Here is a 27,750-nt window from a genome sequence, read left to right as displayed (position 1 = left end):
ACAGGAGTCGGTTGTTGGAAGTAGAAGCAGAAAGTTGAACAAAAAGTCGGAAGAACAGACTCATTAATTGCACATCTTAAATCATACACTTTGAACTCTTTTTCGAAAAACACTATTAATAAACGATACATTATTATTAATCTTACATATATATATAAGAATTTGTGTTATAGGACGGCGGCCCGTAGCCACGGTACTGCTCGTGCGATCATCAGTTGCATAAGAGAGCATATACGGTGTGGTCTACGAGAGTGGTGGGGCGGATCGAAAAGACAAGTAGTGAACCCGCGGGAAAACACCGAACAGCGAGACCTGTCTGTCTTGTCTGTCGAAAACCTCAACAACCGTGTGGATGCACGGCGAAAACCAAGAGGCGCCTCCGGAACTTTATTTTTTTGGCGTCATTGATGTCACCCGCTATCGAGCCTCCAATGAAAGTGTAGTCCGCAGACCGACGTCGAATCGGATCGGCAACCTGAAGTCAAGCTAAGGAGCTAATGTACCCCATCGTCAACTGATTTAGCTGCGCCAGCGACACCCAATAATGAACTCGAATTGATTGCATTATTGTTGGATTCTTCCGGAGGCGCAGTCCTACTCAGCCTGGCTGACATGTCTCTCGACCACGTCAATAGAGGATCGTAGTTACTCATTGATGTAACACACGCCCCCTTTTTCCTCTAGATTTCATGTGCCAGGCTAAAACCATTCTCTTTCGTCACACGATGTATACAGTTTTATAGTTAGTTATGTATCACAGCCAACATAATGGTTTTTGGAAACTAATGGGTATGAGAGCAACATTAATTTTTCTTGAGATTACAAAGCAGTACACTCTAGTACGCTCACGTGCATATATACTCGTATTAAATATCTTTTCTTTTCCTTAGAAGTATACACCAACGTCATCATTGAGCTCAACGATCACGGATGGAATAAACGGTACTAGCCTACCAAAAGCGCTGTGAGTTTGTAAATAAGAACAAGTAGATATATGCACTGAGCTGGGAAGTAACCTGCGTGTTACATATATTTTTCTATTGATATCACCTTTATATATCCGTAACCATAATGTATTGGTACCTCTCACCCCTTTAGAATCTGTTACCCATATATGATGGTCATTTTTAAATCTTTATTTTTCCTAATATTTCTTCTCAATTCTTTACATATATATTAAGCTATCGAGACACAGCAAAAAATAATAAAATGAATTTAATTATAAGTTAAGAAAACCCCCCTCCAAGAATTTATTTATATGATTAGGGATTTATTGAAATACATATATAATGATATTGATTTTGAAGTACAATCATAATATGTTCTAAATTCAGGAGTCCGTCCTCAGAAAGGCATGATCGTAGTGGTGGAATGATAACTGTTTAACGTTATTCAAGGGTCTATACGGTCAGGTTACCTGTATAGCATAGGTTGGGAGGGTAGAGAAGATAGAGATTCTCACTAACACCGGAGTTTCTCATCATTTGAGTAGAGTAATTGATAAGTATGTCCACACTTTCCACAACCAACTTGTTAGTCCCTTAACCAATTCCTTGCTCCGGTTAAACCTGGATTCTGTTATTAGTTTTATGTTTGATTCTTCTTTTATTTTTTTAATTTTTAAATGTGCACCTAAAACATTATGCGAGTGTGTGTCAGTATGTGATAGGAGAGAGTAGAACGAACCCCGACAATCCGGCGAGCTTATTCAGAGCATAGCTAGAGGTGCACACGAAATCTCTTCATACTAGTATGGGTAAACGACAGCTATCCCACACCTGCACGCTACACAGGGTGTCTGTGATATTTGTTTTTGTTACAGATCTCACAATTTTTTATATATTCTTTTAATTTGTTGTGCAGGTTTGGCCAATAATACAGCTTAGTTATTTGTTTGTAATTTTCGTCTAGTCCTCTATGGGCTCTGCAATGTGTTTCTTCTATAATTATACCTTTATCTTCTGAATTTACTACATCTTGGAGGAACTTTCTCGTGAAGAGAAATTTATTTATGAAGTTTTCCTTTAGCTTATTTTGGATAAGGTATAAATCTTCTAAAGTGCAGTATATTCCTGTGGTTAAATGAGGCTGAATAAATTCTTTTAAAATGATTAGCAGATTGTCAACCGTATCAAATTCAATAATATGTCGGGTATTTTCATAAACTTTTACTAACTCATGAACTGTGAATCTCCCTTGCGCTAATAGTAACTGCTGTTTAAATTGGTTTAGAGGCTTGCTAGTCTCTTGAATGACGTTTTCAAAACTACTCTCTGCTGAATTCTGAGATTTTATGTCTGATCCTGATTCTGTCTGGTCGACATCACTATCTGTCATATGATTTATTTTAATCCGAGATAAAGCGTCCGCTACTACGTTAGTTAAGCCTGGCTTATAAATGATTTTTGGTGTGAAACTTTCTATGAAGTAATACCAACGTTTCATTTCAACATTTGGATTTTTTTGCGACATTGCAAAGGACAAAGGTTGGTGATCTGTATGTATTGAAATTCCACTCACTCCGTATAAATAATTTCGCAAATTTTTTAATGCCCATACAATAGCTAATAATTCATTTTTATTAGTAGCATATAATTGCTCGGTTTTACTTAAAGTTTAAGAAATAAATGTTATGGGATTCCCATGTTGCGACAAAACTGCACCTATTGCTATGTCCGATGCATCTGTGGTTAATGTCAATTTTTTATTGTAATCTGGTTGTACTAATTCAATATGTGCTATTAAACTGTCCTTTAAATTATTAAATGCTCCAATTGCTGGTTCATCCAGCTGTATTAATGTTTTCTTGGATGCCCTTCGTGGAACTTTCCCATTTACTCCACTCAGATATTTTGTTAATGGTTTGGCAATTGTGGCATAATTTCGGACAAATTTTCTGTAATACCCTGTTAATCCTAAGAAGCTACGTAGCACTCTGATATTTTTAGGAATTGGATAGTTTTGTATTGTGGAGATTTTGTCTGGATCTGTTTTAATGATATTTTGGGAAACAATGTATCCCAGAAATTTGGTTTCCAATTGAAAGAATTTAGACTTCTTTAGGGAAATTTTCATATTAGCGTCTTGCAATATCTGTATTATATGAATTAGATCTTTATAATGTTGTTCTATAGTTTTTGAAAATATTATTATATCGTCCATATAGACGTGACAAGTTTTCCCAACTTGTTCTCTAAGTATATCGTCCATTGCCCTTTGGAAAATCCTGGGAGCGTTTGTCAATCCCATAGGCATTCTTAGAAATTCATATTTGCCGTTATTTATGGAAAAAGATGTTTTTTCAATATCTGATTTCCTCATTAAAATCTAATAGAAACCTGACTCTAAATCAATGGCCGAGAAATACTTTGCCTTACCTAAATTGGCAAGGATTACTGAAGGATCTTGCATAGGGTATCTATCCGGTATGGTGTTTTCATTAAGTTTCTTAGAGTCTATTACTAATCTATGCTTAGGAGTTCCGTCCTCATTTACTCCCTTCTTTGGTACTACTATTACCGGTGAATTATATGGGCTTTTACTAGGTCTGATTATACTTCATCTAACATTTTACTTATTTCGTTATTAACGAAATCGTTAACCGAATAAGCGTATGGATACTGTTTGCCATATACCGGTCTATCATGTTCAGTGTTAATCTCTCCTTTTATATCCGTTCTGAACGGTAACTGTAAATCTGTATTGGCATGGTCTTCTTCGATGATAGATACCATTTTCTCTCTGAGATTTTCTAAATTGTCCTCTTTGTAGGTTATTGTGTTATACAATTTCATTTTTTTCAATTCAGAATTTGCATAGCTTTGTATGTCGGATATTTCTACGACGGCGCGTTCAGGATTTTTGCATCCCAAACTTTTAAATTGTTCATTGTCGGATAATTCAACGACGGCGTGTTCAGGATTCTTTAATCCCAAACTATTCAAACTTTTAGTGTCGGATAATTCAACGACGGCGGGTTCAGGATATTTGAATCCCAAACTATTGACGGATAATTCTTCGTCGGCGTGCTCAGGATGTTTTGATCCCAAGCTATCTAAACTTCCTTCTACCTTTACTGAATCACTTTTCATTTCTTTTTCTTCTTCAAAATATTTTTTTATTGTATATTCCTTCAATGGAAGGATGGTTTTTCCTTCTATAAAGGTTAATTTGTTTAAAGAAAGGACCTCGTCATATATTAGTTTCTCTTCATTGTCTTTATAACTTAAAGTCCCCTTTCCTCTATCTATAACAGCTCCGATTTTCTTTAATAGGTTAAATCCTATTAGTAAATATGCCTCCATTCCATCTATTTCGTAAAACACTTGTTTTGTGTTGAAAATAGTTATATTATGGAAATATTTAATTATTGAAAACCTATTTACTGTAGCAACTTTCTTATAAATTGATAATTCTTTTTTATTTTCGTAAATTCCCTTTTTTATATAACAGGAAGTTGCTCCCGTATCTATCAAAACTTTTAATTCTCTGTTTATTTTTTTATCTACTCATTTTAAGTAGGGCAGACCTACTTCGGGGGCTGATCTAAAAAATGGACCTCCTCAATGTTATTTATCCGCATTGCTTTATTAGCCGGTTGTTCCGACGTTTCATTTGGTTTACGTTTCTGCGCTTGATTTGCGTTAGATTGATTATTCGGTACTACGTTTGCCCTAAAATGCTGAGCTTGGTTATAATTGTTATTATTTCTCCTATAATAACGATTAGTATTCTCCCGATAATATCTATTATTATTATTATTATTATTTCCCCTGAATTGATTGCTGTTCTGTCGGTTCTGGATTTGTAATGATTCGTCAACATCCATTGGTTCTGGGCCTGATTTTGTTGTCTATTACCCAAGAAATAGGGTTGTCCCCATGACATGTTATTCCTCTAAAAATCCCTTTTTTGGTCGAATGGTGAACTACTAGTCCTTGGTTGTCGTTGGTTGAATCTTAATGTATTGTAATTATTATTCCCTGAATTTCTGGGGCCAATGAATTGGTAGGCAAATTGGGCCCGAATGTTATTTGATTGCAATTCCTGTACCTTTGCCAAGGCATTCGGTAAATCTGGGGGATTCAAAGAAAATAGGATTTCTGCAATGCCGCCGTTTAGGCCAGTGACAAAAATGCGTAAGGCATTGACTCTAATTTTATTATTTGATTCTTTTGTGATTTCACTGTCCTTTCCGTGAGTCATTATTGTCTTATTTATTAACAAGGTCATTTTCTTGTTAACCTCGTTATAGAAATCTATTATTGAAAGCTTCCCTTGTCGGAGAACGCTTAACTCCTGTTCTATTATGTAAATTGGTCTCTTGTCACTGTAAACAAAGTCAAGTCGTGAAAGTATGGCATCAAAATTTAAAACTGTCCCGTGGTTGGTCAGTGCGTCATGTGCTGGTCCTGTTATTTTGTTTCTTAAAATTGTTAAGGCAATATAATATTGCTTACTTCCTTTCTTATATAATTTCACTGCAGTTTCTGCAGCTTCCCTGCATCCTACGTATTGGTTCAATCCACCATTGAAAATTGGTAGGGATTCTATTACCTTTAATGTGGTGTCATCTTTTATTGTCTCGTCTATTGTTTCTGCCTGATAATCTAATACCTGATCGGATTTAGTTTCTATTTGTTGTTTCAAATTTACTATTTGCTCCTGTAATTGTGAAATTTGAGTGCTATCAATTGTTTGACCAGATCTGCAGTGAGTTCGGTCCTTGTTTGTGAGTTAATCATTTTTAGTTTTCCAAACTCTAAAGTTAGTTGATCCACCTTAAATTTTTCTTATATGTTTGTTTTTATATTCTTGACCCCCGCTGGGCTTAAACCTAATTGAACTAATATATTTAGTACTACAACTTTCGCTCAAGAACTATCCGGTAGGGGTCGTCCTTCTTAGGGCCTTCCTTCTTGGTTTGGCTGACAGATCTTCGAACGGGTCTTCCTTCTTGATTTGGCTGACAGATCTTCGAACGGGTCTTCCTTCGTAAATTTCATTGTTGCTTAACTGGGTCTTCTGGGGGTCTTCCTTCTTTGATTTAGCTGATAGTTTCACTTTCTTTGTGTTTTGTTTTGATTGGTTTTGTTTAAGGATAGTGTTTTTTTTGGTTTTTTTGTATTTTATACCCGATACTCAAAATGAGTATTGGGGTATATTAGATTTGTGGTAAAAGTGGATGTGTGTAACGTTCAGAAGGAATCGTTTCCGACTCCATAAAGTATATATATTCTTGATCAGCATCAATAGCCGAGTCGATTGAGCCATGTCTGTCTGTCCGTCTATCCGTCTGTCCGTCCGTCCGTCTGTCCGTCCCCTTCAGCGCCTAGTGCTCAAAGACTACAAGAGCTAGAGCAACGATGTTTTGTATCCAGACTTCTGTGATATGTCACTAGTACAAAAATATTTCAAAATTTCGCCCCGCCCACTTCCGCCCCCACAAAGGACGTAAATCTGTGGCATCCACATTTTTAAAGATTCGATAAAACCAAAAACGCAGAATCGTAGAGGATAACTATATATTTTAAAATGGAAGATCTCAACCAGATTGTATAACTATTATAGCCAGAATCAAGAAAACAATTTCATTCTTTCTCGCTCTGTCTCTCTCTAACACACAGGTTTCATGGTCGGTTTTGCCAATTGCAAAATATGAGTGCAAGGATCTCAGAACCTATAAGAGCCAGAGCAACCAAATTTGGTATCCACACTCCTGTGATATCGGACCTTGACCGTTTCGTGTCCAAATTTCGCCACACCCCCTTCCGCCCCCGCAAAGGACGAAAATCTGGGGCATCCACAAATCTCAGAGACTATTAAGGCTAGAGTAACCAAATTTGGTATCCGCACTTCTGTTAGATGTCACTATAAAACGTATATCTCAGAATTTCGCCCCCCCCCCTTCCGCCCCCACAAAGGACGAAAATCTGTTGCATCCACAATATTGCACATTCGAGAAAACTAAAGACGCAGAATCATAGATAACGACCATATTTATCAGATTGCTGAATCTGGACCAGATCAGATAATTTTTATAGCCAAACGGAACAAATCAATTTGCACTGGCTACGCAGCGCCCGACGTCACGCTCAGACTGATTTTCTGTCTCTCTCGCACGCACTCTTTGTCGTGTCGTTTAATATTAGCGGCGGCTGCCGGAGGAGAGCATACTGACTAAGTATCGGGTATAACTGTAGAGTTGCGGTGTCCGCAGCAACTCACAACGATCCCCCTCGTTTGAATTGTCTTGATTAGCTTTTCTTGTATTTATTTTTGCACACCCTAAGCTCCGGCTTGTTTCCTTTTTATCTCACTTTTTCTTATCTAATATCTCACAGTCACTCCGCGTTTTTATATTGAAGGATTTATTCCATTAATTAATTGTCCTTCGGGTTTCGACACGACGCAACACTTTTATTATTCGGTGCTTTTTATACAACGTTGCCCCACGTTGGGCGCCAATTAAATAACTGCGGTAGCGGATTGCGTTTTTAAAAAGTTTTTATTTAACTTTTAAGTTTACAGATATAGATTTAAGTTGAGGGTCACAAAGGATTCCGGACAAAGGATTCCGGACAAAGGGTCTTAGTTTTTAGCTCGACTTTTCGGTGTCGCTTCTGGATCAAGACTGACTTGAACTTTTTGATCTTTGCATCGTCGATCCCTTTGGGGAATAGTTTTTCTATAAACATTTCAATTGATTTCGCCATCCCGAGTATTGGATTTCGTCATCCAAAGAGAGAACTGTAAAATGCCTAAAGTGCAGGATCTGCAAAAAGCCGGGTGTGAGATTGTTTATGAGAAGCCGGGTGTGGGCAAACATTGGTTTTCCATTTAGGCGAGTGTCAAAGATTGGGATTGTGGCGGGAGGCCTTTAGATTTTTTATCTTAGAAATCAATTAGGCGGAGGCCCAAGATTGAAATTGTTTTCGTTTTGGAAAGCCAAAGATTGTTTACAACTCGTATAAGAGCTCAATAGAACTGGGTACGTTAACTTGCACGGTGATACGGAGGAGTCGGCCACAACTCAGGATATTGAGGATATTGACAACAATATGAACGGTCATACGGAGGAGTCGGCCACAACTCACGATATTGAGGATATTGACAATATGCACGGTCATACGGAGGAGTCGGCCACAACTCACGATATTGAGGAGAATATTGACAATATTTCTGACAATATTCACAATATTTCTGATTATACAGTCAATGATATGGAGTGTACTATTTCTGATGAAATATATGATTCGTCTGAGCCAGTGCACCACGTGGAGGAGAAGCAGGAGCAGGAGGTTCGGGAGGATCAGGACTTAAGTAAGTAAATAAGTAAAATTTTAAAAAAATACATATAATAACTTCTTAATTCTCCAGACATGTTTACTGAAGACATTCTTAGTACTGAAAGTGGAAAGGACAATTTGAAAACACCGATTTCACCTAGGGCTTCGCCCCCCGTGCATGGCAGCAAGTGCAAACTATGCGGCAAAATGATTGGAAGGTTGAGCACCTTGGGAAACCACGTAATGAACCAACATTACACAGCAATAAGAGGTATGGTTTTAAGAAATTCGAAGACAATGCAAAAAATTGCTGCCATTTTTAAGGAAAAAAAAGTGACCGTGTTAAGACTATCAGAGGAAACTGGCGTTTCGGCCGAGTATTTGAGGGCGATAGTCATGTGCAGCGATGACTATAAAAAAATTGGGTGCCGCTTGTGGCCCGCCAAGACGGATGCAGAGAAGCTGAAGGACATCAACCAATAACTGTTTCGTTTTTTAATTTTAATATTTGATTTGGCTTGAGTAGACTGATCCAGAGAAGCTGAAGGACATCAACCAATAACTGTTTCGTTTTTTAATTTTAATATTTGATTTGAGTAGAAAAACTCGCCTGTTATTCGTAAATGTAACGACTGAAAATAAACTTATTGACAAAAAAGGGAGGAGTATTTATATTGTGTGGGCGCCTTTGGGCCAAGAAATCATCAAAGTTATTCACGTCGCACAGTTTGGGAAAAAACTGGACTGGAGTGGAGTCGACTGGATGGACTGCAATGACACTTGCCGGCTGCCGGCCTCTTGGAAATTTTAAGCCTCGTTAAGCTTCTGGTCAACCGCCTGGCTGGTCTGCTTGAGCGCTCCATCGAATGGATTAACCTTCGCTCTGGATATACTGGATGCCCTTTTGGATTACAGGACTACCCTCTTTAGCGCCTTTGAATGGATAAACAAAGTGCATGTCCTACATGGATTACAGACATATAGCGCATCATAAAAGGTAAGAAATCAAGCCACAAATTGAATGCCGAACACAGCAAATGCCTAACCCATGACACCACCAAAAGGGGGAGAGGGAGTAGAGGGGGATGAGTGCCCCCTATTAATCCTAAGTGCTTCCTGTGATTTTATGTAAATTTGTACACGGGTAACAGAGGACTCCAAAGAGACCTCTCGAGCAGCAATTCAATGTACAAATGACAGGTTGGCTGTGACACAAAACAGCAGCTTAAGGAAGATGTAAAGCCAAGCAAAAATATACCCCCCCCCCCCCCCCCCCTTTACCGCTCTCCTTAACCCTTAACTCCTTAATCCCAGAATGGTAGCCAACATTTCGGCCACACCAAGGAGTATGGTGGCATGGTATTTATCGCAAGTCCTATCCCAAACCAACAAAGCCGATCAACTATTGCAAGTCGCAGCTCTGCCCAGGGAAAGTACGTCACCTGACCTGTGATTCGAAACACAACATCGAAGTGGGCCCTGAACTATCACTTGGAGCCGTTCAGAACTGGCTCTGGAAATCATTCAGTACGAATATCTGGAGAGAGCGGCACAGCACAGAGAACGGCAGCAAATATCGAAAGCACAGGGAACATAAAGTAAATAAAAATACAAATACAAAACAAAGCCTATGAACGAATATTTCCTCACAGGTGCTGGAATAAGATGAATCCAACTATTAACAATCCACGTTCCCCATTCATGGGATCCATGGGATCCTTCGTCTTTACCGACCAGCAGCAGCAGCAGCAGCCGGGGCTGCAGGTCCCCCCCGAAGGTTCCACCGACAAGAATGAACTCAATGCGATGCCCTTCCTAGGCCAAATCCACACCAGTCCTCTGCTGTCCCGCCCAATGGGTCCAATAGGTCACGCTCACCCCCCCACCATCCCTCCGATGGGGGATTCAGATGGGTGAGCGGCAGCAGCCCAGACTCCCCTTCCCCCCAGGACATAACTTACCCCCGGCTCCCCTGCAGATTCAATGCTGTGCCACAGATGGCTTCGATGGGACCACCGCCCGTGTTGAGCTCCCTCTGGACGGGCGGCGCTTCTCCGGACAGCCGCGGAGACTACTACGAAGAGTACTGCGACTGCCGCTACGAGGGCGACTACGAGGGCGACTACTTGATGCCCACCGAGGAGGACCAAGAGGAGGAGTCGTGCTCCTGTCAGAGCCAGACCTGTCAGAGCCAGAGCGAGTTCAGCTTGATAGAGCGCACCGAGTCGGACTCGGAGTGGGAGGAGCTCTCCGACGGCCTTGCCCCCAGGGTCTCCCCGCTGGAGTCCCTCGGCGCAGTCGTGCTCTCCACAATGCAGCCGGAGCACCGTCAGCGCATGGTGGCCTTGTACCACCTCGTCTTGGAGACCGCTGTGGTCAAGGTCGTGCTGCTGGTGCTGCAACTGCTGTGCTGCGCGGTGTTCTGGCTGGTCGAGAAGACCGTGGGCTTCAACGAAACCGTCGGCTCGAAGCGCCACCGATTGTGGAACAGCAAGTTCAAGCTGCGCACCATCCAGCGCCAGTTGCTGTGGCGCATGGCCAATGCCCGGGGCGACGAGACGCTCGTCTTCTTTGCCGTGCTCATGACCACGCCCTGGCTGTTCTCCCTCAGCCTCCTGGGATTCATCCTGTCCCTGGCGGCGCTCCTGAAGAAGACCGTCGAGCAGCTGGTGTTCCAGATACGCCTGCACCTCGTGCTCTAGGGGCAGCCATCGAGCAGAAAGCAGCAAGCAGTATCCAACCACACACTGACAGAAGACACACGGCCACACGGCCACATGTCCGACACTCCACCCCTCCCCTCAGAGATGTTTGCACTTCCATTTGGGCATCTATTTTCGTTGATGCTGGCATCGCAATACACGGAATCGTCTTTGTTTTTGGCCGCAATGAAAATAGATACCGAAATATTCCAAATTCAAAGTCAATTCCCACGAGAGAGAGCGAGACAGGCCTTCTTCTTTTTGTTTACGGCCTTTCTTTCTTCTGCCTTTGGCATCGCCCACTCCACTCTCTTTATTTTTCTTGCATTAAATTGGCAATAATATGAACTCGCCTTCTCTTTCTGCTTAGTAGTATTCCCCTGTCGCCGATAGCCCGCATCCTCTGCGTTCCAGAATCTGCGGAAGTTTCCAGCGGGGGCTACTGGCGTGCATCAGCCGTCGAGTAGATTGAATGGGAACGCTGCCAGCATATATGTACTATGTGTGTGTGTGCCCAACTAACGCAGACAACTGCGTTCTAGAATGAAATATTAATTCATTGGATACGCACACACAGATCCCCTTTCATCGCTCTCTGTTTCCCACGGAGGGTGGCAGGGTACTGGGTGTCTACGCTGCTCGCGTAGCATTCGTTCGCTCACAGTCATTATCATAATGATGATGATAATGATAATAATGTGCATGTGTGTGGTGTGTGACTCTCGTTTAGGACCTGAGCTCAAAAGTGCTCAAATCAACACGAGCTGATTCAAGGGGTAAAGATATGTATCTTTGGCACACCTAAGTGCCGACACGCTTTCAATTCACAGCCCAGAGATTCGCAAATGCGGCCAATGAGTATGTGTTGTGAGTATATAACAGCCCATCCGATCCGATCAGGCGATTCATCAGTGAAGATTTTCTCTCCTTTCGCTTTTCTGCCTAGTGGGGTCCCAAGTGTGGGAAAAGCCACGAGGGCGTGAAACTCAAGAAAAGCATGAAGAAAATTACGATTGAACCGGTGACTAGCTCATGGTCTTCCTCGAGCGAACCGACTGCCTTTGTTCAACTGGGACGATGAGGTCTGAGCGTGTCCATCTCGGCCAGTGAGAACTTGCTCGTAGCGGGTCAGCAGATTGGTGCGGACAATGGCGCCGTTCAGTTCCGCCTGGGCCTTGATGGCCTGTGGGAAAAGAGAGGGGAGAAAACAGTTGGATAAAGCCGAGGAAGAAAAGGAAATATAAACCCACCTGAGTATCGCTGACAGCCAGACCATTCAGGAGATTGAACAGCACAATGGTCATGAAGAACACAAAGGGCAGGAAGATCAGGTAAGTGTAGACGCTGTCAAACTTTATGTCACCGGCATCAAATTCTCCCGTGAGCATCACAATCGTCTTGATGAGCGCCTCGATGGGCACGGAGAATGTGTTGAAGTGATCATCATCTTCTCCCTCCTTTGCTGGCTCTGGCGTGCTGTCCTTCGGAGAGGAGGAATCCACCTGGGGCTTGCCAAACAGTATGTAGAAGCACAGACTAAACGTAAGCACAAAGATCGAGTAGAGAGCAAAGCTCTTGATGAAGCTGCTGGAGACGGCGCGCAGCATGAGCATGTGCGTCGAAATTGAGAGTACTGGCAGAGAGCCAACCAGCAGGCAGAACTCCACGGACACCAGCATAATGGTGAAGACGGCCAGTATGCGCTGCGTCTCCTTGTCGTAGCTGGCTTCCATGCAGGTTAGGATCGACAAGGCAATGAGAGCCACCTCCATCAGGTTCGTGATGGACCTGAAGTACAGCAGCGGCGACATGGCAAGCTGTATGACCTCTCGGATCATGAGATACACAATTCCTATCCAAGAGAACAGGCCGAAGAGGGCAGTCAGGCCCGTAAGGTCGCTTTCGTGGAACTTAAGGAGCGTATGCGTGATAATGCAGGCAGTGAAGAGAGAGTAAAGTAGAAAGTTCAGATAGAAGATCACCGAGAGGCGGTGCCACTTGAGGAAGAGGAAACTCGAGATTAGCGGGTGCTGCAGCAGGTAACGCAGCTCCTTGGAATCGGCGATGTATGCGATTGGAGTCATCTCGTCCTCCAATTGGTGAGGATGGCCAATGCTCCGCTTGTCCGACCGCCCGGGCTCTCGCTGGCGTCTCATCAGATTCTTGTAGTTGATGATGATCTCGAAACTCTGGTCACCGGGCTTCTCCCCGTTGGTGGTGATGCAGGAATCGAAGTGCTCCTCCAGCACTTTCGGGTCCATCTCCTGTATGGGAAGATCTCCGAACGCGCTTCTCGCCCCGATGTACGCTCCCTGCCGTAGAAGCTCCTGTGCCACCTTTGTGTTGCGATACTTGACCGCATAGGAGAGTGGCACCAGGCCAGCCTTGTCCGCCTCATTGATGTCCACACGATCGCTCTCGAGCAGCAGCTGGAAGCAGCGCTGGTGGTCACAGAAGTCGTCCAGCGGCTGCTCACCCAGGCGACTTATAACCGCGTTCAGCAGCTTGGAATGCGATGTCAGCCTCAGCTGCGGATGCTTCAACAGCTTCTCTAGCGCCCTGTGGTTGCCCTAGATTATGGCCAACTCCACGGGGCTGATGTCGCTCAATTTTGAAGGATTAATGTTGATGCCCGTCTCGAGGATGGCCTCAAAGGCTCGCTGCTTGCCCCGCTTGATACTCTCCGCCAGCAGGGACTGATACTCCTCCTGTTTGGCATTGCATTGGTTGTCTGCGTTTCCGCTGACGTTCTGGTGGTACTACGCGAACTGTTGCTCGAGCTGGTTCTCGTCTCCGTCCCGCAGCGTGCGGAGGAGTCGCTCGCAGTCGATCTTTGCTCCGGCCTCGCGCAGCTCCGGCAACGGCAGTTCCGGATACTGATCCCTCAGCATCTGGCGTACCGGCCCGTTCCGATAGCTGTCAATGTCCAACTGTGGTTGTTTCAGGAAAAGTCGGATCAGCTCCAGCTTAGTGCCTGCCTCAATCTTTCTATTCTTCAGCACATGGTGGAGGGGCGTGAACTCGCCCTGATCCACCAAATTCGGAGAGGCTCCGTACTCGAGCAGCAGCTGAATGCAGGAGCCCACCTGAGAGGCATTCGATCGTCCTGGCGATTGGCCTGGGCACCGCTGTCCAGGGCAGTGTGGAATTCCCGTATGTCCCGATTAGCGAGGGCTGCGCTCAACTGGCCCTGCGGATCGATGAAACCGCAGTTGTTAGAGCTCATTCTGCTGTCTGCAAAGAGTCAAGTGAGTATGAGTAACTTCTAATGCCCTTTCTATGAAAATGATGCCAGAACCCGCATTGTTAGAGCTCTGCTCTGGTCAATGGAGGGAGGTCTGACCCAACAGACGGTTTCTGTACAGACCTTGAAATGGCCGAAACAAAAGCATGAGAGTGGACCGACCCCCGCAACAAACGGTATTTGACAACTCTTCATGCTACGATGATTTTCACACAAATGACTGTCTGTCCATGGAGCTGGCCATCAGCTGGAGGCAGAGCCACAGTCAGAGCCACAGTCACAGCCACATCCGCAGCCGAAAGCTACCCCACAGGTTTCTCGAAAAATAAAAACCAAATCTTCGTTTTGGGGGCAATTAAAGACAGCGTCTTTAAGTGGTTTTTGTGGTACCCGAACTACAGACTTAATTTGCCCTCCCGTGTAGTTATTAAATTATAACAATCCAACTGAATACAAGGTAAGACAAGGCCTGAGAAGTACTCAGGGAGTGGCTTGATTGTTCAAGTGACCTACAAACTTGAATCAAGTTTGGTGTTCGATCTCGCTCGCCTTTTGGTATATCAAAATTTAACGATCATAAAGAATAATCATAAAATAGTCGACACATCAATATCAATTAGCAATCAATTGGTTACGCTTTATGCTTTGAATACTGCTCCGAATGGCGCTTTAGATAAAGCCCTGGGCAGTGCTGAAATCTTGCGATTTATAGGCGGCTCTTTTCGTAAATTTCAAGGCGGTTTCTTCTGTGGGATCTGATCCCTCCAGCCGTCAGCTCAACGTCTTCTCCGCTCTGTTGTGTTCTGTTTTGTTCTGTTCCGTTCTGTCTGCTGTCTGCTTTGATGCTTGAAATGTGTGAGAAATCGGCTAATGACACATGAGACCTGGCTAATTTGAATATTCCCCCACTGATTGTTTATCAATAGCCTACGAATTGGGAATCAGGAAACATCGTCTTCTCTTTTGTAGGTAGCTCTTCGGCTAATGTTGCTTTAGTATGCAAACAAATTGAGGATTGTAAATGACGCCCCTGGCGTCAAAATTTGTCGTTGATAAGATAAACAGAATCGCACAATCACCTTCCTTAATTGGCCCTTTATTTGATATTTTCTTGGCTCCCATCTTAACCTCTTCCCCATTCTGGTATTTGTTTTTCCACCTGAGTACGAGTATTTGCCCAAGCAATTGACAAACAACTTCATTGTTTGTCCAAACTGAAGCTCAACCCAAAGTTTTACTAAGACATCGATTGACAGAATGGCGTAATATCACAATCTGGAGAGAGCGGCACAACACAGAGAACGGCAGCAAATATCGAAAGCACAGGGAACATAAAGTAAATAAAAATACAAATACAAAACAAAGCCTATGAAGGAATATTTCCTCACAGGTGCTGGAATAAGATGAATCCAACTATTAACAATCCACGTTCCCCATTCACCCGCTCGAGGGGTATTTTCGGATCCATGGGATCCTTCGTCTTTACCGACCAGCAGCAGCAGCAGCCGGGGCTGCAGGTCCCCCCCGAAGGTTCCACCGACAAGAATGGACTCAATGCGATGCCCTTCCTAGGCCAAATCCACACCAGTCCTCTGCTGTCCCGCCCAATGGGTCCAATAGGTCACGCTCACCCCCCCACCTTCCCTCCGATGGGGGATTCAGATGGGTGAGCGGCAGCAGCCCAGACTCCCCTTCCCCCCAGGACATAACTTACCCCCGGCTCCCCTGCAGATTCAATGCTGTGCCACAGATGGCTTCGATGGGACCACCGCCCGTGTTGAGCTCCCTCTGGACAGGCGGCGCTTCTCCGGACAGCCGCGGAGACTACTACGATGACCCCCACGAAGAGTACTCCGACTGCCGCTACGAGGGCGACTACGAGGGCGACTACTTGATGCCCACCGAGGAGGACCAAGAGGAGGAGTCGTGCTCCTGTCAGAGCCAGACCTGTCAGAGCCAGAGCGAGTTCAGCTCGATAGAGCGCACCGAGTCGGACTCGGAGTGGGAGGAGCTCTCCGACGGCCTTTCCCCCAGGGTCTCCCCGCTGGAGTCCCTCGGCGCAGTCGTGCTCTCCACAATGCAGCCGGAGCACCGTCAGCGCATGGTGGCCTTGTACCACCTCGTCTTGGAGACCGCTGTGGTCAAGGTCGTGCTGCTGGTGCTGCAACTGCTGTGCTGCGCGGTGTTCTGGCTGGTCGAGAAGACCGTGGGCTTCAACGAAACCGTCGGCTCGAAGCGCCACCGATTGTGGAACAGCAAGTTCAAGCTGCGCACCATCCAGCGCCAGTTGCTGTGGCGCATGGCCAATGCCCGGGGCGACGAGACGCTCGTCTTCTTTGCCGTGCTCATGACCACGCCCTGGCTGTTCTCCCTCAGCCTCCTGGGATTCATCCTGTCCCTGGCGGCGCTCCTGAAGAAGACCGTCGAGCAGCTGGTGTTCCAGATACGCCTGCACCTCGTGCTCTAGGGGCAGCCATCGAGCAGAAAGCAGCAAGCAGTATCCAACCACACACTGACAGAAGACACACGGCCACACGTCCGACACTCCACCCCTCCCCTCAGAGATGTTTGCACTTCCATTTGGGCATCTATTTTCGTTGATGCTGGCATCGCAATACACGGAATCGTCTTTGTTTTTGGCCGCAATGAAAATAGATACCGAAATATTCCAAATTCAAAGTCAATTCCCACGAGAGAGAGCGAGACAGGCCTTCTTCTTTTTGTTTACGGCCTTTCTTTCTTCTGCCTTTGGCATCGCCCACTCCACTCTCTTTATTTTTCTTGCATTAAATTGGCAATAATATGAACTCGCCTTCTCTTTCTGCTTAGTAGTATTCCCCTGTCGCCGATAGCCCGCATCCTCTGCGTTCCAGAATCTGCGGAAGTTTCCAGCGGGGGCTACTGGCGTGCATCAGCCGTCGAGTAGATTGAATGGGAACGCTGCCAGCATATATGTACTATGTGTGTGTGTGCCCAACTAACGCAGACAACTGCGTTCTAGAATGAAATATTAATTCATTGGATACGCACACACAGATCCCCCTTCATCGCTCTCTGTTTCCCACGGAGGGTGGCAGGGTACTGGGTGTCTACGCTGCTCGCGTAGCATTCGTTCGCTCACAGTCATTATCATAATGATGATGATAATGATAATAATGTGCATGTGTGTGGTGTGTGACTCTCGCTTAGGATCTGAGCTCAAAAGTGCTCAAATCAACACGAGCTGATTCAAGGGGTAAAGATATGTATCTTTGGCACACCGAAGTGCCGACACTCTTTCAATTCACAGCCCAGCGATTCGCAAATGCGGCCAATGAGTATGTGTTGTGAGTATATAACAGCCCATCCGATCCGATCAGTGAAGATTTTCTCTCCTTTCGCTTTTCTGCGTAGTGGGGTCCCAAGTGTGGGAAAAGCCACGAGGGCGTGAAACTCAAGAAAAGCATGAAGAAAATTACGATTGAACCGGTGACTAGCTCATGGTCTTCCTCGAGCGAACCGACTGCCTTTGTTCAACTGGGACGATGAGGTCTGAGCGTGTCCATCTCGGCCAGTGAGAACTTGCTCGTAGCGGGTCAGCAGATTGGTGCGGACAATGGCGCCGTTCAGTTCCGCCTGGGCCTTGATGGCCTGTGGGAAAAGAGAGGGGAGAAAACAGTTGGATAAAGCCGAGGAAGAAAAGGAAATATAAACCCACCTGAGTATCGCTGACAGCCAGACCATTCAGGAGATTGAACAGCACAATGGTCATGAAGAACACAAAGAGCAGGAAGATCAGGTAAGTGTAGACGCTGTCAAACTTTATGTCACCGGCATCAAATTCTCCCGTGAGCATCACAATCGTCTTGATGAGCGCCTCGATGGGCACGGAGAATGTGTTGAAGTGATCATCATCTTCTCCCTCCTTTGCTGGCTCTGGCGTGCTGTCCTTCGGAGAGAAGGAATCCACCTGGGGCTTGCCAAACAGTATGTAGAAGCACAGACTAAACGTAAGCACAAAGATCGAGTAGAGAGCAAAGCTCTTGATGAAGCTGCTGGAGACGGCGCGCAGCATGAGCATGTGCGTCGAAATTGAGAGTACTGGCAGAGAGCCAACCAGCAGGCAGAACTCCACGGACACCAGCAGAATGGTGAAGACGGCCAGTATGCGCTGCGTCTCCTTGTCGTAGCTGGCTTCCATGCAGGTTAGGATCGACAAGGCAATGAGAGCCACCTCCATCAGGTTCGCGATGGACCTGAAGTACAGCAGCGGCGACATGGCAAGCTGTATGACCTCTCGGATCATGAGATACACAATCCCTATCCAAGAGAACAGGCCGAAGAGGGCAGTCAGGCCCGAGTGGTCGCTTTCGTGGAACTTAAGGAGCGTATGCGTGATAATGGAGGCAGTGAAGAGAGAGTAAAGTAGAAAGTTCAGATAGAAGATCACCGAGAGGCGGTGCCACTTGAGGAAGAGAAAACTCGAGATTAGCGGGTGCTGCAGCAGGTAACGCAGCTCCTTGGAATCGGCGATGTATGCGATTGGAGTCATCTCGTCCTCCAATTGGTGAGGATGGCCAATGCTCCGCTTGTCCGACCGCCCGGGCTCTCGCTGGCGTCTCATCAGATTCTTGTAGTTGATGATGATCTCGAAACTCTGGTCACCGGGCTTCTCCCCGTTGGTGGTGATGCAGGAATCGAAGTGCTCCTCCAGCACTTTCGGGTCCATCTCCTGTATGGGAAGATCTCCGAACGCGCTTCTCGCCCCGATGTACGCTCCCTGCCGTAGAAGCTCCTGTGCCACCTTTGTGTTGCGATACTTGACCGCATAGGAGAGTGGCACCAGGCCAGCCTTGTCCGCCTCATTGATGTCCACACGATCGCTCTCGAGCAGCAGCTGGAAGCAGCGCTGGTGGTCACAGAAGTCGTCCAGCGGCTGCTCACCCAGGCGACTTATAACCGCGTTCAGCAGCTTGGAATGCGATGTCAGCCTCAGCTGCGGATGCTTCAACAGCTTCTCTAGCGCCCTGTGGTTGCCCCAGATTATGGCCAACTCTACGGGGCTGATGTCGCTCAATTTTGAAGGATTAATGTTGATGCCCGTCTCGAGGATGACCTCAAAGGCTCGCTGCTTGCCCCGCTTGATACTCTCCGCCAGCAGGGACTGATACTCCTCCTGTTTGGCATTTCATTGGTTGTCTGCGTTTCCGCTGACGTTCTGGTGGTACTCCGCGAACTGTTGCTCGAGCTGGTTCTCGTCTCCGTCCAGCAGCGTGCGGAGGAGTCGCTCGCAGTCGATCTTTGCTCCGGCCTCGCGCAGCTCCGGCAACGGCAGTTCCGGATACTGATCCCTCAGCATCTGGCGTACCTGCCCGTTCCGATAGCTGTCAATGTCCAACTGTGGTTGTTTCAGGAAAAGTCGGATCAGCTCCAGCTTAGTGCCTGCCTCAATCTTTCTATTCTTCAGCACATGGTGGAGGGGCGTGAACTCGCCCTGATCCACACAATTCGGAGAGGCTCCGTACTCGAGCAGCAGCTGAATGCAGGAGCCCACCTGAGAGGCATTCGATCGTCCTGGCGATTGGCCTGGGCACCGCTGTCCAGGGCAGTGTGGAATTCCCGTATGTCCCGATTAGCGAGGGCTGCGCTCAACTGGCCCTGCGGATCGATGAAACCGCAGTTGTTAGAGCTCATTCTGCTGTCTGCAAAGAGTCAAGTGAGAATGGGGAGGATGAGCTATGTCTATGTGTGCTTTCGTTAATCTTATCCAACCCACGCTGCGTATGAGTAACTTCTAATGCCCTTTCTATGAAAATGATGCCAGAACCCGCATTGTTAGAGCTCTGCTCTGGTCAATGGAGTTAGAGCTCTGCTCTGGTCAATGGAGGCAGAGCCACAGTCAGAGCCACAGTCACAGCCACATCCGCAGCCGAAAGCTACCCCACAGGTTTCTCGAAAAATAAAAACCAAATCTTCGTTTTGGGGGCAATTAAAGACAGCGTCTTTAAGTGGTTTTTGTGGTACCCGAACTACAGACTTAATTTGCCCTCCCGTGTAGTTATTAAATTATAACAATCCAACTGAATACAAGGTAAGACAAGGCCTGAGAAGTACTCAGGGAGTGGCTTGATTGTTCAAGTGATCTACAAACTTTAATCAAGTTTGGTGTTCGATCTCGCTCGCCTTTTGGTATATCAAAATTTAACGATCATAAAGAATAATCATAAAATATTCGACACATCAATATCAATTAGCAATCAATTGGTTACGCTTTATGCTTTGAATACTGTTCCGAATGGAGCTTTAGATAAAGCCCTGGGCAGTGCTGAAATCTTGCGATTTATAGGCGGCTCTTTTCGTAAATTTCAAGGCGGCTTCTTCTGTGGGATCTGATCCCTCCAGCCGTCAGCTCAACGTCTTCTCCGCTCTGTTGTGTTCTGTTTTGTTCTGTTCCGTTCTGTCTGCTGTCTGCTTTGATGCTTGAAATGTGTGAGAAATCGGCTAATGACACATGAGACCTGGCTAATTTGAATATTCCCCCACTGATTGTTTATCAATAGCCTACGAATTGGGAATCAGGAAACATCGTCTTCTCTTTTGTAGGTAGCTCTTCGGCTAATGTTGCTTTAGTATGCAAACAAATTGAGGATTGTAAATGACGCCCCTGTGGTCAACATTTGTCGTTGATAAGATAAACAGAATCGCACAATCACCTTCCTTAATTGGCCCTTTATTTGATATTTTCTTGTCTCCCATCTTAACCTCTTCCCCATTCTGGTATTTGTTTTTCCACCTGAGTACTAGTATTTGCCCAAGAAATTTACAAACAACTTCATTGTTTGTCCAAGCTGAAGCTCGACCCAAAGTCTTACTAAGACATCGGTTGACAGAATGGCGTAATATCACAATAATTAACAGAAAACTTAACAGCAAACGATTTCAAAATCTCTCTCTCAGTCGCATCTGACCCTAGCAATTAAGAGCACTACTTTCAGAAATATTGATGTAGTCAAGGTAATCTATACTTATTGCGAAAAGCTTCGGAAAACACAAATTGCCCTTAAACTCTTAAACATTTGCTTCATCTACGGAAACCAGTCGAAATCACAGAGTATACGGAGTCTGGAGTGGATTTTTATTCCCCCTTCTCTTGGAGCTCACATATGTATATACTATAACACTGGTAAAAAAAAAGTACTCGTATCACTCTGGAATTTGAGAATAAAGTGTGTTACAAAGGAAAGGGAGTCCAACGACATTATTACTAGTTTTAAAAGAAAAATAATTATGAGATTATCTTCATTCGCGATTCGAAAACTGTTTCGAATTCTCATTTTTTCTTTGAGTGAATTTATATTTATAAACCTTTCAGCCCTGTTCTTCTTTCTGTCTGTGGGAGACTGAGAGAGCTGGAGCCTTGGAAATTGCCCCACCAAATTGGCTCTGAGTTGCACACCGAATCCTCTACTAAAGTTCTTTGTGTTGGTGCAGCTGCAGAAGTGAACTCAGCAAATGACAACACTTTGGAAAGAGTAAGTAGAAGGGGGACAGACGTAATTAATGTAAAGTTTTTAACGCGATAAACTGAATATGTATATGTCACTGCTACAAGAAAATTTCAAAACTTTGCCCCGCCCACTTCCGCTCCCACAAAGAGCGAAAATCTGTGGCATCCACAATTTCGATGATACGAGAAAATCAAAATCGGAGAATCGTAGAAGATGACTATATCTTCTAGAGGGCAAATTCTGAACCAGATCGTATAATTATTAAAGCCAGAATCAAGAAAACAATTTCATTCTTTCTCGCTCTGTCTCTCTCTAACACACAGGTTTCATGGTCGGTTTTGCCAATTGCAAAATATGATTTCAAGGATCTCAGAACCCATAAGAGCTAGAGCAACCAAATTTGGTATCAACACTCCTGTGATATCGGACCTTGACCGTTTTGTGTCAAAATTTCGCCACACCCCCTTCCGCCCCCGCAAAGGACGAAAATCTGGGGCATCCACAAATCTCTATCTCTATCTCTCTCACTATTAACGCTAGACTAACCAAATTTAGTATCCGCACTCCTATTAGATCTCACTATAAAACGTATATCTCATAATTTCGTCCCACCCCTTTCCGCCCACACAAAGAACGAAAATCTGTTGCATCCACAATATTGCAGATTCGAGAAAACTAAAGACGCAATATCATAGATAATGACGATATCTATCAGATTGCTGAATCTGGATCAGATCGGATCATTTTTGTAGCCAAAAGCAAGAAATCAATTTGCAGTATCGGGTATAAATGTAGAGTTGCGGTCTCCGCAGCAACTCACAACGTTCCCCCTCGTTTTTTTAATGCATTCTCATCGTTTTGCTGCACTTAATGAACAACAGGCGATGGTCTGGCCCGAGACGCTTTGTTTACACTTGGCATTAAAACTGGAAAAACAAAGGGAAATAACCAAAAATTCTAGTATGAAGAAAAAAGTACTCGGGTGTGGCAGAAAAAAACTACAATCTTGATCTACAAATGAAGTTTTTTTACAGTGAAATATATACTTGACTTGTAGTGAAACGCAGCCCCAAAATTGTCATCATAAAAACTTCGTAATTAAGATGAATGCGTGAGGAGATGGGGCTGGAGCTGACACCAAGCATGACTTCATGCTGAACCGCCTCCGAGTGGCATCCGCAGATAAAAAGCAACAAAATATAGTTGTATACAAGAAATGTTTAGCTGACACCGAAATACGGACAGCTCACAAGCACATGGACACATGCTTAACTTAACTAAAGTGGGTACACACACATCCATCGTATATACATGCTCTATATTGGGTATATACATATGTACTACTCGTACTCGCTGTGCACTTCATAAACAATTGGCTGGCCTACATCATGTACTCGTACAACACACAACAAAAGATTTGAGTGGGGTGTGTGTGGAGTGGGAGAATTGGGGGGGATGTCAGTCAGTGCCCCGCACGTTTCGATAATTTCGAATAATTTAATTAAGCCCAGACGAGGCTGCAGTACTGGGACTTTCACGATTCTCCCCGGAACTTCCAAAAGCCCTGAAAATGGCAAGATTTTCAAAAAAAATTTAATTAAAGATCACTTTGATTTAGCATCCCTTTTGGGCCTACGCCCTTGTGTCCCGCTAAAAGTAGAAAACGAATAAACAAAAGCTTTGTGGGCGGAGCCAGATCGGCAAACGAATGAATCCAGCCAACGATTTAGGTAGTAGTCGTATATGGGGAGGGAGGGAAACTGAGACCTGGTCGCTCGACTCTCCACATATCGCCTAATCGATGGATTATTTAATTGTAATTGGTAATAAGAAATGCAAATTCAGCTCTCGGTACATGTGTAATGTGGTATGTGAGAACGGAAGCACTCGACGCCAAAAGTCCATGCAAATGAAGCGAGGCTTGGATTACTCCCGAACCCGATTGGGTAAACATGGAACTGGACTCCGTTTACTGCTGTTGCACACTATCTGAGGGGATCGACTGACGGTCAGGCATGATTATTTCGTTTATTTCTTATTTATTTTCTTTTCTTGAAAGAAACAATAGACACTTGAGAAAACGAGCCACCTTCGGCGTTTCCTTTTAGGGCATCAAAAAAGTGATCGTGACCATTGCCGGCCCACATTCGAAAATCGTTTTTAAAAAACTCTCGTTCGATCTGGCGATGATGTCACAGTTTGAGTGTATATATATAAAGTATATATATTCTTGATCAGCATCAATAGCCGAGTCGATTGAGCCCTGTCTGTCTGTCCGTCCGTCCGTCTGTCCGTCCCCTTCAGCGCCTAATGCTCAAAGACTATAGGAGCTAGAGCAACGATGTTTTGGATCCAGACTTCTGTGATATGTCACTGCTACAAGAAAATTTCAAAACTTTGCCCCGCCCACTTCCGCTCCCACAAGGGGCGAAAATCTGTGGCATCCACAACTTCGACGATACGAGAAAACCAAAAACGCAGAATCGTAGAGGATGACTATATCTTCTAGAGGGAAAATTCTGAAGCAGATCGTATAATTATTATAGCCAGAATCAAGAAAACAATTTCATTCTTTCTCTCTAACACACAGGTTTCATGGTCGGTTTTGCCAATTGCAAAATATGAGTTCAAGGATCTCAGAACCCATAAGAGCTAGAGCAACCAAATTTGGTATCCACACTCCTGTGATATCGGACCTTGACCGTTTTGTGTCAAAATTTCGCCACACCCCCTTCCGCCCCCGCAAAGGACGAAAATCTGTGGCATCCACAAATCTCAAAGAATATTAAGGCTAGAGTAACCAAATTTGGTATCCGCACTTCTGTTAGATCTCACTATTAAACGTATATCTCAGAGTTTCGCCCCACCCCCTTCCGCCCCCACAAAGGACGAAAATCGGTTGCATCCACAATATTGCAAATTCGAGAAAACTAAAAACGCAGAATCATAGATAACGACCATATCTATCAGATTGCTGAATCTTGTTTAGATCAGATAATTTTTATAGCCAGAAGGAACAAATCAATTTGCAGTGGCTACGCAGCGCCCGACGTCACGCTCAGACTGATTTTGTGTAGAGGCGTCTGCCGGAGGAGAGCCATACTGACTTAGTATCGGGTATAACTGTAGAGTTGCGGTGTCCGCAGCAACTCACAACGTTCCCCCTCGTCTATGATTCTGCGTTTTTAGTTTAGTTTTTTTTTTAGGTTTGCCGCATGGTTTGCATAAATTTCCATTTGGATTTCCATTGCCATTGCCATTGACTGCCTCGTTAGCTAGCCCCTTAGACCCATCAACTTTTGATTGATTTGATCCGATACGCTACGCTCCTCAGCTTAGCTAAATATTAATTTATAAAACAAAAGATATACAAAAAGGGTAATAAAAGAGTAACGAACAAGATTAAGAACCATTAACCATAATATGTGCGTAAACAACACACACATTTTGAACCGAATCATATCAAATGCAAAAAAAAACAAAACGAAAACAGAAAAAAGAAAACGAATTAAAGATAATAAAACTATTATAACGAAAAGAAAAAGAAATGAAAATTCAAGAATGCATAAATCTAACATTTGCAATTACAAAATATTTACTCTGGTACAAAATGGTACATACAGTAAAGATATTCGTTTATACAATATTTACTGTCAATATAACTATTATATACTACTTACTTACTGACAACAAATTATTAAGGTTTTGTTCAATTTCATTATTCGTATGTTAATAAAAACAATTTCAGACTAACTTACACTTACAGTCTGCTCTGAATACGGGTTAAATGCTGGTGCTGTGCTAGTTGATTATTACTCGTACAATAAATACTATAGCTTAGAGCCATCCTGCGTCCCTGGCCACCGGTGGATCAAGCCTTCAGAACAACAAAATCAATCAAACAACAACAATCAATTCAAAAATCAATCAAACAAAAAACAAAAACTGAACACTACAGCTAAAAATCTTGTACAGGCTTCTACAGCTGAAAATCTTGTACAGGCTGAAATATTCTACATTCTACAGCTGAAAATCTTGTACAGGCTGAAAATATTCTACATTCTACAGCTGAAAATCTTGTACAGGCTTCTACAGCTGAAAACCTTGTACAGGCTGAAATATTCTACATTCTACAGCTGAAAATCTTGTACAGGCCGAAAATATTCTACATTCTACAGCTGAAAATCTTGTACAGGCTTCTACAGCTGAAAATCTTGTACAGGCTGAAATATTCTACATTCTACAGCTGAAAATCTTGTACAGGCTGAAAATATTCTACATTCTACAGCTGAAAATACATTAATTATGTATAGTACATGTTTAATACATACTACATAAAATAAATAAAATAAAAAACAAATTATTATTATTATTATTATTGTTATTATTATTAAAATTAATATAATTATACTACATACTACAAAATATTTTCTAACGTCTTATTTAATAATTTAATTTTTTGGTCCATTATTTGGAGAGCCATGAACTCTACAGTTGTAGCATAATATACTGGGTTTCTGTTGAAATCTTCTTTAAACGATACTTTCACTATGTTTATAAAAATTGTTGATAAATGCTTGCCACGTTCCTCGAAGGTATTGCTGTTCATGTTGTTAAAACATATTGGTTCGTTTCTAAATTCGAAATGTTTTTCAACAGCGCGTAATAAGTTCATTATTTCATTTTTAATGATTTCTTTAACTTTATCAGACATTAGGTAGTCGGGCAAGTTGTCTACCGACTTCGTAGCCTCAAAGATACTCTTGTAATTTTCTTTCCTGTATTCCTTGACATACAGATTTGACAACAACACATCCTCATGAATATCATTTTTTAGGATTACCTTTTTGAGGTGGGGCAGATCCCACAATATGGGGAATTTTCCCCTTACACTTTTGCACGGCATGAAATTTGCCAAGCAGTGGTCGGATCCAACTGCCAACAGTTGACTTGACAAGCCCCCACTCTCAACCTCCCTAAATACTAAATCGAGTCCTTCCTTGACCGCATTCCTGCCTAGTGCAGATGTTTTGGAAACGGGACAAATGTGGAAATACAAATAATGAATTTCATTCCCGTTAATTGGGATTGCAGCGACTGCAAGAATTTTCCATTTATGTACCGGTCCTTTTTTTGCATATTGGTACCACGGCATGTGATACTCATCCATGTAAATGGAAAATTCTGAGTCGCTTAGTTTCTGTAAATTTACAGTCATGTTAATGCGTCCATTCATTATGTTTCCTTGCATTTTCAGTTCTTCCAATGCGTCCGTTACCAGATTTTCGGGGGCCTGTACCTTTGTGCAATTCAATGCTCGCTTGAAGGCGACCAATATCGTTGACCAGATCATCGTTACCGACGATACCTGGAGGAAGAAAAGTCTGATTCACCTGCTCCAATGCAATTGCCACAATCTACTCACCTTCAGTGTCGTCGTCGTCAACATCCATAGGCAATGTACTAACCAGCCGGTCCAGCAGTCCACACGGCAGATGTTCCTCTGCCTCTTTGTCCTGATACGGCTCGAACAGATTGAGTTCATTTATGTCCTCATCGAAACACGACAATTGCGACGGCTCCAACAGATTGAGTTTATTTATGTCCTCATCGAAACACGACAATTGCGACGGCTCGAACATATCTTCCTCTATGTCCTGATACAGCTCGAACAGATTGAAACACGTCATCGAAACACGACAATTTATGCATTTCCGAATCTATCTTTTTATCCATCTTGGCGCGGTTCTTGGGTTACTCTTATTAACTTATTTCACTCTTTTCTCTATTTTTGTCGATCGTCGAATAACTCGCCTCAGACTTATCGCAGTATAATATCGCATAAAACCTATCGCAGTATCATATCGCAGTATAATATCGCATAAAACTAATTGCAGTATGATATCTCGATCGGTTAGGGTTAATATATGTTGCCTTACAATTATTTTATTTTTATTTTTATACATGTTGAAATCAGGAAACTAGACGCGGAATTATGTGATTTATATCGGTCCGTATCGTATAGCAAC

General features: G+C 43.9%; 2 pseudogenes; both read right to left on the bottom strand.

Annotated features, from left to right (window-relative positions):
• Positions 1-12,098: 12,098 nt before the first annotated feature.
• Positions 12,099-14,064, bottom strand: LOC117194769 (annotated as a pseudogene).
• Positions 14,065-17,789: 3,725 nt separating this feature from the next.
• On the bottom strand, positions 17,790-19,755 carry LOC117194876 (annotated as a pseudogene).
• Between the last annotated feature and the right edge of the window lie 7,995 nt (positions 19,756-27,750).

This window comes from Drosophila miranda, assembly GCF_003369915.1.
Source record: "Drosophila miranda strain MSH22 chromosome Y unlocalized genomic scaffold, D.miranda_PacBio2.1 Contig_Y3_pilon, whole genome shotgun sequence".
NCBI lineage: Eukaryota > Metazoa > Arthropoda > Insecta > Diptera > Drosophilidae > Drosophila > Drosophila miranda.
The sequence above is the reverse complement of the archived record's forward strand: the minus strand, read 5'-3'. Positions and strand labels throughout refer to the sequence as shown.